Genomic DNA, 18,973 nt, shown 5'->3' with positions numbered 1-18,973 from the left:
GACATCTGGCTCCCTGCTCAGCGGGGAGTCTGCTTCTCCCTCTCCCTCTGCTGCCCTCCCCACCACTTGGGTTCTCTCTCTGTCTCAAATAAACAAATAAAATCTTTCAAAATAATAATAAAACTCTTTTCAGAAACAGCCATAGGTAATAGTGTCCTGGAAGGAAATTTCTAAACATAAGTAAATACATATAATTATATAGACTTTATAGTTAGTTTCTAATTTCTTTTCTGTGGGTTCCTCCTTTAAGTTAAGAAGTAACTATGATGACACTGTCTGATAGAAATACAGTATGATCCACAGATGTAATTAAAACAGTTCTCACAGTCACACTGAAAAGGTAGAAAGAAACATACAAAATTGATTTAACTTTATTTTATATGATGTATCCAAAATAGTATATTTCAACATCCTATCAATATAAAAAATTCACAATGTAGTTTATTTTTTTTTTTTACTGAGTCAGTCCAGTTTGTATTTTATACTTAGTAGCACATCTCAATTTGGATGCTAAGTATTCAGTGGTTAAAGTTGAAATGTCCTAGCAAAACAATCAAATTGCATTTAATAGAGAAATACTTTATACTGCTTCAGATTTTAATTTAAACCAAATTAAAAATTCACTTTCTCAATCACATTGGCCACATTGCAGGTTCTCCAAAGCCACACGTAGCTACGGTATTAGATAATGCAGAACTATAAAAATAAGTTAGGACTTGATTTATGTACATGTTCCTTTTTATCTGCCAAGTGGGTTTTTCATATAAGTGCTCCTGTGCAGTGTGTAAGCAATAGATCTCGAATACAACTATTCCGGAACTTAGCTAAAACATCTCTGTGAAGACCGGTACTAATCCTGTCCTCTACATGTCAGTATAACAAAAAACTCACTTTCTCGTGAATTTTTAAAATATCATTTAATTCTTAATAGACTGGCAGTTTATGAGGCTGGCATTTTAGGTTGTATTTGGTCCTTTTTATTGTGTAGTTCTGACAAAATTAAAAGGAATAAAAGTGAATCTAACATACAACCTTCTAAGTGTTCAAAGTTGTATTCTAATTATTTTGTTTCCATTTTTATTGCTTTAAGAATACAAACGCATTTTTTTATTTTTTTAAAATTTTTTAAGATTTATTTATTATTTATTTTGAGAGAGTGAGAATGAGAGAGAGTACATGAGAGGAGGGAGGGTCAGAGGGAGAGGCAGACTCCCTGCTGAGCCGGGAGCCCCATGCGGGACTCGATCCCAGGACTCCAGGATCATGACCTGAGCCTAAGGCAGTCGCTTAACCAACTGAGCCACCCAGGCGCCCAACGCATTTTTTTTTAAAACATGTCTCTTATATACTGTCTTTACAAATGGCCATTTATAAGAAATATCAGTGCCAGATACTGCAAAAGTTGTGTGGGAACATATATGTGTTTACAACAACATGATACATTTAACATGGCATATTTTTAAAAGACCACAGTCTTTAGTAAGTAAATATTTTTTAATACACTGTATATTTTTGTTTGTAAACAGGTGACTCAACAGAAAGAAAAAAACACCTACAGTTGAAGATCAAAGATTTTTTTGGAAAACAAAATTTTAAATGTGTGATTTCCCAACTGGATTCCATTAGATGCAAAGTGTGTTGGCTCAGTGCTATGAAAAAATGGAAGCACAATTGGCAAGTTAACGCTTTTCCAGTCATTCCAATATTGGTGGTTAACATGAGTTTTAGATGTGCAGTGTTCCTGATGCAATGAAGAAAAGGCCTTCCAGAGATGCCTGGTTTTTTAAGCACCTTCCCTTCCTGTCCACCCATGTACATCTTCGTAGTGGCCAGTCAAGCTAGGGGGTTGCTCTGAGTTTGAAAAACACTGGGTTGACAGAGACCTGTGAGCTGTATCGGGACTGCTTTGAAATCCATCTTTAAGTGCACTGAATAGTCCTCTGCTTGAAAACACAGAGCTTCTTCTGTATCAGCTCGTATAGTCGGGACACTCTGAAAAAGAAGTTTATCATGATAGCTATAGGACAGGAATTGGAAAGAATCAGATGGAAATGCACTGAAAATTTCCACATTACTCATCTCCAAAGGAATTTTCATAAAGATGTTCAACATCTGAAAAGATATATAACCATGGAGATACACTTAATGTGTTTACCACAACATGATACATTTAACATGGCGTATTTTTAAAAGACCACATACTCTCACACTTTGTAAGGTTTTGAAGTAAAAATTTCCATGCTTTTAAATAGCTCTTCATAATTGTGAATTTATAATAGTTTGAATTTCATGTGCAGCTTTGTTTATGAAAAGCAATACTTTGTAACTTGATAATATTTCAGATTATTTTTAGTCCTTTTGTTTGAACGATTGCTTGATTAGTGTAATTCAACATGACTTTCCTATTGAGAATCAAAAATGAGGATTCAATAATAGGGATGCAGATCTTAAGTCTGTTTAACATGCACCATTTAAGTTTTTCTTTTTATGCTCCACAGTGAAGTGTGCTCTACAAGTATGCAGAAAGTAGACAGGCAGAAAAGCCTCCTTGGATAGCATTTCACTATCTTCACATGTTTTGAGTGGAATTTGGGGAGAGAGCCTTTATTACTTTTAGTAGACCTTTTAAAACATACGTATGTAGTTCCAGGTGCTGAGTTTGCCATAATGGCACCCCGAAGGGCACATTTATATGAATGGAGCCATTATGAATTCTCAGCAGGAGTGTTGTGGGCTTGAATGAAGGTAGATATGGCAGACTCGGTCTGTAGTATTCTGTAGAGTGTAATTCTGCATCAGAGAGATGTTGGCCTTTATATGAAGGGAGTTAAGTAAGGACTGATGTACCAAAAAGAACTTTATTTCTTCCGAGGCATTTCTCTGGCCTAGACCCAGAAAGCAGTCCCAGAGTAAAAGTCCTCCAATGCATATGAATTGGTTTTTCAGAAGAGAGAAAACATGCTTACACCTTTGGTCACTTTAAGATGTATTTCCTTTAAAATGATTATGGAGAAAATTTTCTGTTTATTGATGAGAGTAGGAGCTTTTGCACAGTTTTTACACAATACGTTAGTTTTCTTGTATTATTCCTATATCTTACCTTGGAAGGTTAAAATATATATCTAGTATAGAGACTTAATCTTTATCGCACAGTGGGGGAGGTGGGTGTGGAATTTTCCCCGTTTGCTTCAGTAAAGCATTGAAGCGTGCTTTTCAACCAAAATAATGATTGGTTTGATTAATATAATTTGGCAAAAAAGTTTAAGCAAATTTGCAAACCTTAAAAAAATCATGTATCAGTTTTAAGCCTTTGGATGCTTATGAATAAGTTTGTTTTTTCATTCATTGATATTTAGAAAAATACAGGAGAACTTAACATTAAATTAACAGCAAAAGCACTAGAACTTTTATATGTCAGGAATTTGCTCCCTATTTAGTGTTACAGCTGGGATTCCATTAAAAAACAGGCTCACTCATAAATGGGTACTGTGATTTGTCTTCCAGAACCATGTTCTAGTAAGTCTGTAGTACTCTGGAGGGGGTACAGACCCCTGTGAATCCTTTTGGGGGTGCATCCACAACTCTGAGTACATCCCACTGTGGCACTTCATGAAGATTATCTCACTTGAAGATGATGAGTAGGTTAAAGCAAACCCTTGTTTACAACCAGCTGTACTTATTCTCTGCTAAATAAACTTTCTCCACCACACCTATTTTCCATCCTTAAGATTCAGATTCCTACTTGCACAGAATTACAAGTTACTGCAGATCATCCACCTTTGGAGTTCTCACAGTGTTAAAATTTCAAATAAGTACAGTCCACTTGTCCAGGATGAGATTACTGGTTGAATCCTCAAGTTAATTTTTTTCCTTATGTTTAAGATTTTATTTGAGAGAGAAAGAGCATGGGATCAGAAGAAGCAGGCTCCCCGCTGAGCAGGGAGCCCAATGTGGGACTCAATCCCAGGACTCCAGGATCATGACCTGAGCCGCGAAGGCAGTCGCTTAACCAACTGAGCCACCCAGGTGCCCTCCTCATGTTAATTTTAATGCAGTTTGGAACCCAACAATTCTGTAAGCATGGTTATTCCCCCTTCCTCCCCCCCTGCCCTTAAAAAAAAAAGTGTCTTTGCTCTTATTAAATTCTAATATATTTAATTAAGATGGTAGTTACAGATGATCACATATTTCAAGTTCCACACTTGCCCATACTATTTATATGGCTTAAAATATTTGAGAGTTACATCTCAATGTGTCATTTCTGTCATAAGAATACACAAACAACTCCTTGTTTGTGCTGAATCACTTTAGAAGTTCATTTACCAATCTAGTCTCGACTAATAAATTTTAAATAGGGAAAGAGATAACCTGAGGATATTTTAAGGTTAAGATTACTGCTCACTTGAATGCCATTTTTAAACAGTTCTCCCACTTACAGTCAAAATGCTGTGTATATAACCAATGTGGTACATATAGAAAAGGTATTCCTAATCTCAAATCTGGGTGGTACTATGGTGGGGCAGTGTGGTGAAATTCCTGGCTAAAGAGGATTTTTAAGAGATGAGCAATTGTCTTGCTTACTTGATACATGTTTTATAGGTTTTGAGTTTGTGAGCAGCATAAAAACAATCATTCCCTAGTTGTTCATTGTGGAACTGAAAGATCTCTTAATGTGTATTTTTAAACAAATTTAGATTCAGCCGTAAATGTTGACCAGGTATAGTATTTTCCACAGTGGGAAAGTGGGGTTTTCCTCATTGCATGAAACCATAGGGAATTTTCTGCACTTTGATTTACTGTGTAAAATGAGGGGGCAAAAATCCTTGTTTCTAAAAGCTGAACTGTGTAGCAATTTTTGGTAACATATGGCATGGCCACTTTGCCATAAAATGTGTTAAATTCTGAGGCGTACTTAGGCCATAGCAGGCACTAAGAATTAAACCTATCAGTGGAACAAAAATGAACAGGCAGCATCCTCTGTTTGGAATGGGACCAGTGTACAATTAACACAATTTAATTTTATACATTCCTTAAGATTCCATTTTTTAATTGCATTCATTGAGTTTGTGTATAAATTTAAGTCAATGCCTAAGTCAGTTTAGTCTTAGCATAAGGAAAGTTTTTTCTTCCACTAAATACAAAGTTTTGGGGTTTTGGTTGTTTTTTTTTAACCTTTATAATTTATTTTAGTATGCACATCGTATCAGATACCAACCTGTAAAGTACTATAGTAAGGGGTCCTTTAAAGGCCTTATCAGGGAGTTCAGATTTCATATACATTATTACCAGGTTATTTGTAAGAAATCGTTTTGAACAGCTGTAAAACATTTAAAAACCGTGGCAGACGCATTAACCATTTGATAATGAGAGCAGAAACCTTAACAAGTTTTACCTAATTCTTGCACTGAATTTAAATGATAATATAAAGTTAAACGTGCATTTTAAACAGATTTTATTTCACATTTATAGCTTAGCATACAAGAAGAGCTATGCTTAGTGTTAGAGGATTGACCAGCAAGATATATTCCAGATGGAAGTGGTAAGAGAGTAGAAGCACCTTACTGTTGGAGCATATTGCATTTATTTAGTGCTCCTGAACAATTCAGTAGTTACTTCTGAACTTCGCTGCAAAGTGCTCTTTATTTTAAGCACATAAAGAGGGATCTCTGCCTAATTGCTTTGTAAGTTGAAGCAATGGTATTTTTCATCCTATAGTCTAATTTAAAAGTTTTTCCTACAAAATGAGTTTATATTGCTGCCTCAACTATCATGTATGTAAACAGAGGAGTTTTTTTTTTTAAGGGTGAGAGGGAATCGGGGTCCTGTGTGTGTGCGCGCGTGTGTGACATGTTTGCCCATTGGGTTATTTGGAAGATACGGTCACTCTAAAATATTGTTTTACCCACAAATATAAATGTACAGCTTGGTATTTGAGGGGTTTGATTGAATTCAAATTCATAAATGTTTTTCCCCTTCCCCACTTTTATTATGCCACTGTTAAGGTGCATGTACAGAAGATACCTCGGAGGTTGACATATAATAAATATTTCATCAATGCTATTTCACATTGAATCTCAAAGCAGTCATTTGTTTTGAGAGTTAAGGGAAAGTTTTTTGTTGGTTTTTTTAAAAGTCAGGTATAACTAAGGGTGGCTCAATTTGGGGGAGTTAAGGGTGGAGAGGAAAGACCGTGGAAAGTCATTTTTAGATGTATACACAAAGGTATGGGTGTTGGTTATAGAGGTGAATTTTAACAAGGGAAGTTTTGGGTTTTTTTTCTTAAACTTGCATGTTCTATGGTTAACTATCCAAGAGTGTAACAAGTTATTCTAGCTTTTCCCAGTTCTAATTATATTGGTTTTAAGAAGTCTTCATGGTCACAAGATGGCATTTTCCTTTCAATTGTGAACCAAGAGGGATAGATAATACCACCCAGACAGTGACTTCTGACTTCTTTAACTTGGACAGAATCCCCACTGTCTCGTTGAGTTTCTCGTACTGTATGTCTTGCCAAGTGTGAAACCATAATATATAGTTTGTGAAAAATGGAAGGCTACAGATCATTTTGCATGATTAAAGCCCATTAGGGCTACTGAAACTGACATGTTTTTTAGCCTTTCTGGTTAAGTGAAAATTACAATGGCAAACCAATTCACCATTTACTAGCTTTGTGCAATATTATAATGGTAGAAGCAAAACACTAGCACATTGTGCTTGGCTTTTAAAGAGGCTTTAACACCGTACATTAAACGGAAGTGTGCACAGTGTATTGTAAATGCCAACTCTTTGCAAATTTACAATACTTAAATATGCTCCATTAATATTCTAAAGTATTAAAAGTACAAAGAAAAAACTAAGCAGGCATTTATAGCAATACTCTGAAATCTCCAATAATTGTTTTGACTGTTGCCTTTTGCTCCTTAGTGCAACTTTTCTGCGTTGTAATTATTGTATTGCTTTGTATTTTCATGTTTTTTACACTCATGACTTCAGAGTTAAGTACTTGTACAGCAAGTATTGCAATCACTTTCTCTTCTTGTACATGCAGTGTAACAACATACAGTTTTGGTGCTTAACAATATTCCTTTTTTTCTTTAATAAAAGGTATTTATTGAGTTAACTTCATTTTGTTTGTTTAAAATAGCACTGGTAGGTATTGTCACTTCATTTCAAATAGAAGGAGCACAGCAAGTTGTGAATTTGCTATGACATTATGAACAGGCTTTGGAGACTCTCTACCCTTGTACTTCTGCCTCTTCCTGACTACTATTTATAATGAAGTATTTTAACAGTTGCCGAATTTATGCTAATAAAAGCCTTACTCATGTTGTTTGTGTAGCTATCCACATAGTTTGGCGATGTTGACTTCCAGAATTTGGAAGATCTTTAAATGCCTTTCATTTTAGCAAGCCATCATCTGTGACTATTTAAATTTGAGATTATTGGCTTTACACTTAAACATAGGACCAGCTTAACCGGAACCCAGCAGCTCCCCTTATCTGATGCTGACTTGATACAGCCCCCATCATACAAGAGGCACACGTTTAAGGGCGGGTCCCTGGTGCTGCTCAGTCCCCAGGTAAGGGCTCCAGTTCCATCTCTCCCTGGGCAGTTCAAATCACTTTTGTTCCCTTAGATAACAGAATTCTTGTTTCTGATTTTTTATTACTGGGGCTATCTAGTTCCTATGTGAGAAAGTTCACAGCCTGGTATTAAATAATTTCTACCTTCCCCAAGCCATCATTTATAAAACGATGGGCTGAACACAGTGGACTTTGGTACTTTGCCAATTTCAGGATTCTGTAGTAAGAAATGAGAAATTTCTCCCAAGGGAGAGATTAATTCTATGTATTCCCTCTGCAAATAAATCTGAAACTAGCCAGAAGGCTTTGATTTACTGGATGGTTTTTCTACGATAATGTAGAGAATGGATTTAATAAGAGCAGATCTAGCCAAACTGGCAGAATATCATCTCTGAATTAAACTTAGATACATTAATACAACTCTCAACACAGTACTTCAGAAGAATCCTAGTACCTAGTTCACCCTTACGAAGTCAGGGTGTGGCTGGCTTAGGATAGCCTCCCTGGGTAACCTCTCTGTTGGACTAGCCATCTTCACTAAGGTAAAAAAAAAAAAATCTCTTGGAAATCTAGGCCTGATAGAATTCCTCAGTCCTTTACAACTGTCATTCATCCTGACCTTGCTGAATTCCATAAGCTGGATGAAAACCTCATGAGTTCTTTGCTACAGGAAGCTGTTTGGGAGAGGTTTAGAATTCTTTGGTGCAAAAATACCAACAGTCCATCACATTCTGACAGTGAAGTTTGATCTTATTTCCCAAGCACTCTGCCTCTCTGCCAAGTTACTACATTCATACCCTTTTCAGAGAGACCCTACAACTTTGTTGCTCATCAAAAACTTTGTTCCTTGCTGTTGGCATTTTCTCCAGATCTCTCCACCAATAATCTTGCCCATTCACAAGATCCTCTTGCTTACCAGTTGTGCGCTCTCCTAGTTCTCTGAAGTTGGCAGTCAACTGCTTAACGTCTAACAGGCTGATGACCCATTCACTCTCCCTGAGTTCATCCTGGGTCTGTCCTCTACTCACAGCCGCCTCCTACTTCGTGCCTTCCTTCCTCCCTCGTGCCTCCCTCTGTCCACTCTCGGCTGTTGCTGGGAATGACTCCATAGAGTCAGGCCATCAAGCATCTTTCCGATCTCATGTTCGTCCCTGTCATTAATTCCAATGGCCAGGCTTGCAGTGCAGTCAGTATGGTCCTAGATTCCCTGCCTCCACACTGGCTAGGGTAAACATGCACTGATGTACAAGGGTTTCCGCGAGCAGACTCTGGTCTCCTTTCTGAGCCCTTAGCTGTAGCATCTCCATTTCACATGCTCATCTCATGCCTTTCCACCTGCACACGTGTCTGCCTAAAATGCTTTTCTGTTGACACCATCTAAATTCCATCCATTGAATGTTAATTTGGAAAGCACATGGGCAAGCGTGACCCCTCTGGTGTGTCAACATCCTTAGAACACTGGAAGTAAGGGAATAAGAAAGTTAAGATGTAAGAGGAGTTACAAAATCTGATCTATTCTTCATGATTCTATAAATGTTACTCATCACATCAAAAACTAATGATGTAATGTACAGTGATTAACATAATAAAAAATTTAAAGAAAAAATGTTACTCATCATTTGAGGCAGAGCGAGAAATAAAAGGGTTTAGGTATTAAATTGTCCACAGTGACAGCTACTACATTTGCAGCTTCAGTTTAACCCCTCCATCATTTCCCACAGCAACTTCAACTTCACTCTCAACCCTGTAAGGTCCAAGTGCTCAGCTTTTAATTTTACACTGTCTTGAAAAGAGCTCATTCTAGGCTATAACTAGACCCGAGTCTCCTGTGTTGAGATGTGCTAGAGAAACTCAATAAAAATTTTCAAGAAGTATGAAAATAAAATATGAAAGACATCAGGATGTAAATTCAAATAAAGTCAGTTACAGACGGTAATTATGGTTAGTCACAGGGCTAACAGGCGGTGTAGATGGAGGAAACTTGGTCCCCACACCACAGTTTCTGCAGGGGGAGTCAGGAACATCTTTATCCCCACACAATATATGCCTACACAGTTACCTGTCTCACAGTGATGTCTCCAAGCTGCAGAAGCTGGGACTCTTACTCAGCCTCAGCAACCTTTTTTTTTTTTTTAAAGAATAATTAGAGCACGCACAAGTTGGGGGAGGAGCAGAGGGAGAAAGAATCCGCACGCTGACGTCCCCCCTGAGCACAGGGCTCTGTCCCAGGACCCCTAGATCGCAACCTGAGCTGAAATCGAGTTGGACGCTCGACTGACAGCCACCCAGGTACCCCTTCAGCAACTTCTTTCTATTCAGATGCTTCTGGAGCTACAACATTCCCAGTAACTGGCCAGTTCAAGTTCTTTCAACCCTCAGTAAATGTCTTGCCATATCGACCTGATCTGGAGGCCCTTTATATTGAAATAATATTAAAAATTGCTTTAATCTAATTAATTAATATTGCTTTAATCAAGTCATTGCAAGTCTATGAATATGGATTTTGAAGAAAAGCCTTAAGAGCAATTAAACCCACTGGCCAGTTTCTGTTGGAATAGTTTACTACCACGAACAATTAGTTATCCCCAAGGGTGCTCAATACCTCCCATCAACAGACGCTTTGTATATGTCATCAATGATGATGAAAGACTGGCAAACTATAAGAAACCTTATGTTGTTTGTAATCCTTTTTTAATGTAAAGAGTGAAGTCTGGCAGGAATCACTCATATAGTTACTCCTAAAACTTCTTATGAAAGATTTAGAATAATATAAACCCTACTCTGAATTTTTAATTTTGTGTGTGTGGTACAGTGTGTGGATATACACTTAAGCTAGAGGAATAAATTAACATCATTAAGTGACTTGGGAGAAAAGACAGGCAGAAACTTAACGCCTGTAGCCATCATGGGCATATCGTGACATAATCTTACTCAAAATTACATTATGAAAAAGCCATACTATGGTTCTATGGTGTAAGTAGTCCAGTTGGCATCAATATCCCAGACATGTTGTAGGCCAAAATAATCTTTTTCATGCTTAAAGAAAGACCAAAACCTGTGGGATATTTGAGTAAACGTACAAGTTTCCTAGGAATTCAGATCTACTTAAAATTATTTGGTCTTGGGGTGCTTAGGTGGCTCAGTCGGTTAAGCGTCTGCCTTCAGCTCAGGTCAAGATCCCAGGGTCCTGGGATCGAGCCCTACATAGGGAATCCCTGCTCAGCAGGGAGTCTGCTTCTCCCTCTTCCTCCCCCTGCTTGTTCTCTCTCTCTCTCAAATAAAATCTTAAAAAAAAAAATTATTTGGTCTTCCCGGTAGGCCACTTTGTGACCTACCTCTTTTCAGAAATAGGGTGGCCTTCCTGGGCAAGTATACAGTCAATTCCACAATTTTTGAAACAATGTTAACTCTATTGCCTCTTCTGTCAGCACTTCCGAGGACCATCATAAAGTGCAACCATAAGTTTACTGTGACCCAGCACTTGCTCTAAAAGGTTTTCTAATGTTAGCTATGAATTTCTCTGATGTTACCTAAGCTTTGGTATTACATTATGTTGAATCATCAGAAGGCAACACCTCGACATATTACCTCACCAACTCCAGCAATACATTCACTGCATTAGCTACAAGCACGATGACTTTATACTTCAGCTTTCACGGATGGGTGAGGTGTAGAAATAAATACCTATTTCTAGTCTTCATGACTCTTTCCTAGTTAGTCTCACTCTTTTCCATGGCTTTAAATGACATCTGTTATGATGATTCCCAATTAGGATTTTTTCTGGCCTATATACCTCTTCTCAGGACACTAGATCTTTATGTATTCAACTGCCTGATGGTCTCTTCATTTGGATGCCCCACGCATATCTCTAACATAACATGTCCAAAATGGTGCCCTGGACCCACCCATCTAAACCTAAGCCTAGCCTTTCCCAGGTTTGCCCATCTTCCACAGTTCATCCTGTTCTGCAGTTAGGAACCTGCAAGTTCTCCTTGCTGCCTTTCTCACCCTCACCCTCCACATCCAATTCTCCAAGTTCCATGAAGCCTAGGTCCACTTTATATCTGGCATCCTTCCATTGCTTTCTCTGTCCCTTACTACCTTTATCTATCAGACAACCATCTCTCGACTAGACTACTGCACTGGCCTCCTAAATGATCCTTCCATTGCCACTCTTGTCTCTTTCCAACTTACTCTCCACCCACAAAGTGGTGAGATCATATCTCTCTCCTGCACAAAACCCTCCAGTTGCTTTCCATTACACTTAGAATGAAATCTCAAGTCTTCTTATGGTCTGCCTCCAAGGCTGGACGTGGTTTGACCCTTCCTACCAGGCCCATGGCTTACTGAGCTCTAGCCATATGTATAATCTCTTATCTTAGGACCTATGCGAACTGTCCTCTTTCTAGAATTGTTCTCCCTCTCTTTTTTAGTATGATCAACTTATCTGTCTCCTCCAAGTTCTTATATTGAAGTCCTAACCCTCAGAATGTGGAGATGTTCTTTACAGCAGTAGTCAAGTTAAAGTAAAGTATTAGAGTGGGCCTAATCCACTATGACTAGTATCTTTATAAATGGAATGATATGAACATGCATAGAGGGAAGGTAATGTGCAGAGACATACAGTAAAGATGCCCATCTACAAGCCGAGGAGAGAGGCCTGGACAGATCCCTCAAGGTCCTCAGAAGGAACCCTGCTGACACCTTGATTTTGGACTTCTAGCATCCGAAGATTGTGAGACAATAAATTTCTTTTGGTTAAGCCCCCTGTCTGTAGTACTTTGTTACAGCAGTCCTAGGAAACGATACATCATCCTTCAGGTTCCCACTTGAGGTATCATCTCCTCAGGAGGACTTACCACCCTTCCTTGAGTAGATCCCACCTTATGCCCCATCAGAGTCACGCTAATCAGATAATTCACTGATTCCCCCTACATCTGCTAGCACCCATAGCAGTGAGAAGAGTTACATAACTAGTTCTGACCAATGAAATGGAAGAAGCAGTAATAAGCATCACTTTCAGCCTGATGCAGTGAAAAGTCCATAAAAATTGCTCCAATATTTCTCTTTTCTAGTGGCAAACAGAGAAGTCTCATACACTACAAGAAAACGGAACCTCCTTTGCGACTGAAGAAGACAAGGATTCCCTCTGTCACAACTTCCTTTTGCTACTGTATCAGAGGTACTAACATTGCAGTTAGGCAGAAAAAAGAAAAGATGAAGGATGGAAAGAGAAAAAAATGACATTGTTTGGCAGGTATTACAGTTATGTATGTAGAAAACCCAAAAATATCCATTGAATTAAAACAGCTTTCGTAAGAATTGCTTGATAACATTCGGTATTTTAGTATCAACAGAATTTCTATATACAAGTATGAAACAGCTAAAAATTAAGCTTATAAAAACTATCATTGTTTAAAAACTTGAGAAGTCAAGGAAAAGAAGACAATGCAGTAGAAAACTGGGCATGAGACCCGAGTAGGCAGTTAATTCACAGAAGAGATTCAAATGGTTGATGTGGTCTACCTCAATAGCAATAAGGAGAACACTACACCAAAATAAGATACCAGTGCACCCTCAAGAATGGTTACAATTTGAAAGACTGACAGTTTCCGGTGTTCACAAAAATACAGAAAAGAACTTTCAGAAACTACTAGTAGTGGTATACCAGTTGTACAACTATTTTGGAAGCTTGCTAAGCATCATCTACAAAAGTTGGGTCTGTGCTCACCCTGTGACACTTGGCTAAAATATGCACACTTCAGTCCAGAGACCTACACAAGAATGCTTAGAGCAGCATTCTCCATCATAGCCAACAACCAGAATAACCCAAATGTCCATCTATGGATGAATGGACAAACTGTGGTATATTCCTAAAATGTGGTAAAGTGCAGGAGAACAGTAACAATGAATACAGCTCTACAGACCAGTCTGCATGAATCTCACTGACAAAGCTGAGCAACAGAGGCCAAAAAGAATATGTGATTCCAGTCATATTAAGTTAAAAAACAGGCAAAACTAAACCATAGTGTTTAGGATATTTAGGTAATAAAACTAAAAAAAAAATAAAGTGATGATTGCCATAAAAATGATGATAATGGTAATGTTTGTGTTCCTTGGGGCTGTGAAGCTTCTGTTTCTTGACAAGGGTGTGGTTAGGCGGGGCTCTCTTTACAATAATTCAGTGAGCTATACATTTATATTTATGTATTTTTCTAAGTATTACATTTCACCATAAAAAAAGATTTTTTAAAAATGCTAATATAGAGTTCTTTTATTAGAATTCTAGAAATTGCTTCTAGAATTCAGTTGCCAAAAACTTTTCTCTGCAAAGTAATTTGCATGCTTGCTCTACAAAACAATGAGAACAATATAATCTAACATTTCAATTTTTTTCATTAGTTGCCAGGAAATCAGAGCAAATTTAGTGCTCCAATGGAAGAAAAAACTCATCTCAAACTTCTGGTCTACACTGTACTTTGCTCCTTTTAATTTGCTGTGTGTGTCTGTGTATGTGTGAAACTCTCCTTCTTGGTGTTTTAATACTGTGAGTTTCCTTTGAGGAAGTAGATGGGAAGAGCTTTAAAATGTTCATTAAATAAAAAGATGTTGCAACAAAGCATGGCATAGTGGTTAACTGCAAGGAGTCTAGACATCTGGTAGAGCTGTGTGAATTTGGACAGATTACTTCTCTGTGCTTCAGTTTATTCAGTCTGTAAAATGGAGACAATGTCTACTTCATATGGTTGTTACATGGATTAAATAGAAGAGTGCCTGGCACATATGTACATGTTAGCTATTATTATTCTCCCCAAATATGTTGCCAAAATTTCTCAGAAAGAACCACAAAGATTTGAGTCATTTAGAAGCAAGAACATCTGAGATTAGAATAGATTGCTCCTGGACAATCTAAAAAGCAGCAATGATCATATTTATTTCCTTCATTAATAGAACATAATTTCATTCACATGTCAAAATGAATATGCAATAGGCAACATTTTATATTAACAATGAAAAAAAACCTTACCTTCATGTTTACTTTTTGTAGAGAGAATTGGTGCAACTGAAAAAATGCAGAATTTCTATTTTCTGACGTTCTGCAGAAATGCAATCCTGAAGAATCAAAATATCCAAAAATATAAAGAATGCCAACAAAGACCTTTCAGTTAAATACGGTGGTTTGAAACATACTTTTATTGCCAAATCCTCCTAAATCCCTAACATGGCAGTAAAGGAATAAGAAACAAAAGAAAATTATGGACAAAAAATGTCAGTGACTGCAAGATACACAGGAAGTAATGATTTAACAGTGGAGGGAGCTGACCTAAGAGTCTGCAGTGAGTACTGACAAGTGTGCCAAGGGCTGAGGGGCCTGGCACTTGGAGGTACTGTGTTCCCTGCAAGGTGGGGTTGAGGTATAAGGGTGCAAAGGAGAGTGGTGAAGTCTCCCAACAGAAACAACAGATCCCCCACCTCCCTGGCCCCCAAGACACTAGAGGTTTATTCTCTGGAATAAACAAGCCAGAGAAGATCTGGACCCTAAAAGCAGGTACAAGAGGAAGGCAGGGGGCATGGTGAACCCTGTAGGGTTAAGTTACAATCTATCTTCGAAACCCAGAGGTCCCTGGCTGCTTTCTCCTTCTTGGTTCTGAGATGGGCCTTGGCTGGTCATCTACACCTCCCAGAGGAGTCTGAAAGATCCCTCTCTGGAGAAACTAAATGGCCGCAGAGAAAAGACCATCCCACGTTGATATTTGTATGTGGGGAGGGATGGAGAGTTACCAAATGACAAAGCAGGCCTCCCACCCAATCAACATACCCGCAAAGCCACCAGCCAGCCAGGCTTCCTCCCTCCCTTACCCCAGAGCCTCCAGGGTTTCACTGTAGGATGTGAACAGACTGCTTAGAATCACAATGAAGTCTCCACACAATGAAGAAAGACCAAAAAACAAACTAAAGAAGGTAATTCTTGGAAAAGAGACAAGAGACTAGGAGGGAAAAATTACTTCTATCAGAAAAAAGAAGGTGAAATACTGTATCTATAAAACAAGAATGTATCACAATAAAAAGGAATATTCTGAGAACAGTGAATGACACTTAGACCCAAAAACCATGACAGCTGACACTACAAATTCAATGCATGGTTTAAAAGATAGAGGCCAGGAACTCTGAGTCAAATAAACGGCTAAGGAGATGAACAATAGAAAATATAATTAGAGGATTAATTCAGCTAATCCAATATCTGATTGATGCTGGGAGTAGAAAGAAGTGGAGAGGAGCAAATTATTAAAAAAAAAATACAAGAAACTTACTCCTTTGTTTACTACGGTTTGAGCTGGGTTTTCTTTCATGTACAAGAGAAGGATTGGTCCTGTGAGGAGAGTGCCAGCCAGATGAGGACTCAGAAACGCTCCCAGCATGGGTGACTTGGAGGTTACTGGTTAGCTTGGAGAGCGCAATTCTGGTGGAGCAGGCAGGGCTTCATCTGAAGAGCAAACGGAAAGTTAGGAAGTGGAGCTAATTTGTGAGTACACAATTTTTTCAGAGTTTTTTGGTGAAAAAAAATAGCTTTGAGGATTAAAGGTGAACTTGTTTGTTTTTGCTTTTTTAAAGATTTTATTTATTTGACAGAGAGAGACACAGCGAGAGAGGGAACACAAGCAGGGGGAGTGGGAGAGGGAGAAGCAGGCTTCCCGCGGAGCAGGGAGCACGATGCGGGGCTCGATCCCAGGACCCTGAGATCACGACCTGAGCCAAAGGCAGGCACCTAACGACTGAGCCACCCGGGTGCTCCTATAGGTGAACTTCTTTAAAGGTAAGAGACACTAGAGGCACCTGGGTGGCTCAGTCGGTCAGGCATCTGACTCTTGGTATTGACTCAGGTTATGATCTCAGGGTTGTGAGATCGAGCCCCATGTCGGGCTCTGCGCTGGGTGTTGAGCCTGCTTGAGACTCTCTCTCTCTGTCTGTCTCTACCCCTACCCCTGTCCAAAAAAGAGAGTGAGAGAGAGAGAGAAAGAGAAAACAAAGGGAAAGGGAGGGGAAGGGAGGGGAGGGGACACACTAGAGCATGCTGGCATGCTAATTAAAGAATAGTAAATAAATGGGGCACCCGGGTGGCTCAGCTGGTTAAGCATCTGATTCTCAATCTCAACTCAAGTCACGATCTCAGGGTCCTGAGTTCAAGCCCTGCACTGGGCTTCATGCTGGGTGTGGAGACTGCTTAAAAGTTAAAAAATAGTAAATAAAAAATAAAAGTGACTTGAAATAACCGTCCTATCCACCTGATTCTTAGGTAAGCAAAAGACTACCTTTATAACTAATAAAGAGAAAATGGAGGAGAAAATTAATTATCCAGTTCAGGTGCCCCAAACACCTTTGACCTCAATGATAGGAATGATTTCAAATCAAAGGATTAGAGGAGGTGAAGCAGAGAATATTCGTTCAAGGACCCACGTCAATTCTGCGTGGTTATCTAATACACGTGAAAAAAGTGACATCTATTCTGATCATTACTGAGTTTTCTAGAAAACGTTTCCGTTCTTCTCCCACAGTGTTTTCAGTGATTTCTTGCATCATTAGTACAATGATCTGCATAGTCCACATTTAAGGTCAGTTACTTTCATTATCCACTTGCTCAACAAGTCATTTTGTCATTTAGCAGGATTTACTACATGCTGATGATGTGTCCTTGTGGACATACAGGTATCTGCAATTTGAGGGGGTTGCAAGAAGACCAAGTCTCTGCCCTCACAGTGCTCAGGAATGGGAGGTGTTGGACACCAGTGTGGCTCGTCCACGCTGCCCAGCATGTCTGAAACACACCAGGTTTTCACTGCAGTCACGATACAGCATGACCCCCCGGGCAAGACAAAGTGGCACAGAAAATAATACCACTGGGAAGGGCGATCTCACCACCGTCGCCCCCTCTGGGAAGTGTATCCCCGTGTGGTCATCTGGGAGTCCCCTCACAGAGGCGGGGAATGCTGATGCGGCTTCTTCAGCTTAGGGGGATTCTAACAACCTGAGTGAGGTCGTCTTCCTGAAGTTCCCATCCCAGCCATTCTGTCAAATTCTGCCATTTCTATTCTGGGGAATCTGTGTGAAGAACAAAACCTGTCTCCAGCACAGCAAGCGATCCAAACCAAGACCACTGCTAAGTTACACAGCTGACACATCTCTGTCTCCCCCAAAGCGGCACCAGCCTCAAGGGCACTGTCCGGATGGCACTGGGACTCTCAGCCCCCCGCACCCCACTGCTGCCCAGGCACTGACGGGCACGATGCAAGAGGAGAAGGCTGGGCCTGCCCAACTGGAGTATCTAGAGCTGTGCCAGACTGTTCATGGAGCTTCCAGAAAGGTCTAGTTGACTCCCAGGCAGGGGCTGCTTCATTGGAAGAATCTGATTCAACTTCAAGAACCTGCTGTTGTAGAGGAACAAATGAAACAGGATGAAACCAGAGAGGGAGACAAATCATAAAGGACTCTTAATCTCAGGAAACAAACTAAAGGTTGCTGGAGGGGAGGGGGTGAGAAGAAGGGGTAACTGGGGGATGGACAGGGGGGAGGGTATGTGCTATGGTGAGCGCTGTGAAGTGTGTAAGACTGATGAATCACAGACCTGTAACCCTGAAACTAATAGTACAGTATGTGTTAAAAAAAAATTTTAAAAAATTAAAACAAATTTAACTACTTTCCAAAAAAACAATCTGCTGTTGTGATGAATGTTCTCTCTGTATAAAATATCTGCTATTTAAATAGCCATCAAGGAAAAATATATGAAGAGTGAAAGGAGCAATAATGACCAAGACGTATTTTCCAGTCACAATGTTCCTACCCAAGAAACAATTTTATTTTACTTTTATAAATGCAAATAAGAATGGAAATTTAACACGGTCATTTCCACCATGGAACAGCCTTTTGTTACTGCTGCCAAGTTCTACAATAATCATAAATGCCTCTCATTCATTCCCAAGCTGAGGTCTGATCCTTACGTTTCCTCACATTAGGTCAGAAGTGACATTCTGCTGCCTTTCTTAGAGCTACAACCCAACTATTTTACAGCTTTCATTTTTAAAAACAGTGCAGCAAGCTACGTGCTTGGGTTTAGGACCTAGCTTTTGACAGCCAGAGATCTTGAGCTGCACTTTCTCAGCGAGTCCTGAGCTGGCAAAATATGAAACTGAGAGAACTTGGAAGACAGTGGCTGGTAGCCCCGCTCTGGCTGTGTTAGCTTGTACCAGTCACTTACCTTCTCTGGGCCGAAGCTTCTTCCTTTGGGAAGTGGGCCAGGACAGTCTCTGAGGTTCTTTACAAATCTCATATCCCATGACTCTGTATGTAGAGCCAACTAAAATAGGTCGCTCCTAGTGGCCTATAAAGGAAGAATG

General features: G+C 39.3%; 1 protein-coding gene and 1 long non-coding RNA gene across 3 annotated transcripts in view; both read left to right on the top strand.

Annotated features, from left to right (window-relative positions):
- Positions 1-3,480, top strand: part of JMY (junction mediating and regulatory protein, p53 cofactor) — a 93,209-nt gene extending 89,729 nt beyond the window's left edge. For both annotated transcript variants that reach the window (XM_073905283.1, XM_025892556.2), the window contains one exon: positions 1,527-3,480. The gene's annotated coding sequence lies outside the window, so the exon portion shown is untranslated. The remainder of the gene's footprint in view (positions 1-1,526) is intronic.
- Positions 3,481-8,151: 4,671 nt separating this feature from the next.
- Positions 8,152-18,099, top strand: LOC141374862 (uncharacterized). The gene is made up of 3 exons (XR_012382010.1): positions 8,152-16,398; positions 17,138-17,194; positions 17,289-18,099. It is a non-coding gene; the product is annotated as an uncharacterized lncRNA (long non-coding RNA).
- The last annotated feature ends 874 nt before the right edge of the window (positions 18,100-18,973 follow it).

This window comes from Callorhinus ursinus, unplaced genomic scaffold (genome assembly GCF_003265705.2).
Source record: "Callorhinus ursinus isolate GAN/ISIS: 27379988/994484 unplaced genomic scaffold, GSC_fseal_2.0 scaffold23, whole genome shotgun sequence".
NCBI classification, from domain to species: Eukaryota; Metazoa; Chordata; class Mammalia; order Carnivora; family Otariidae; genus Callorhinus; species Callorhinus ursinus.
Note: the sequence above shows the minus strand (reverse complement) of the source record. Positions and strands in the feature narration are given on the sequence as shown.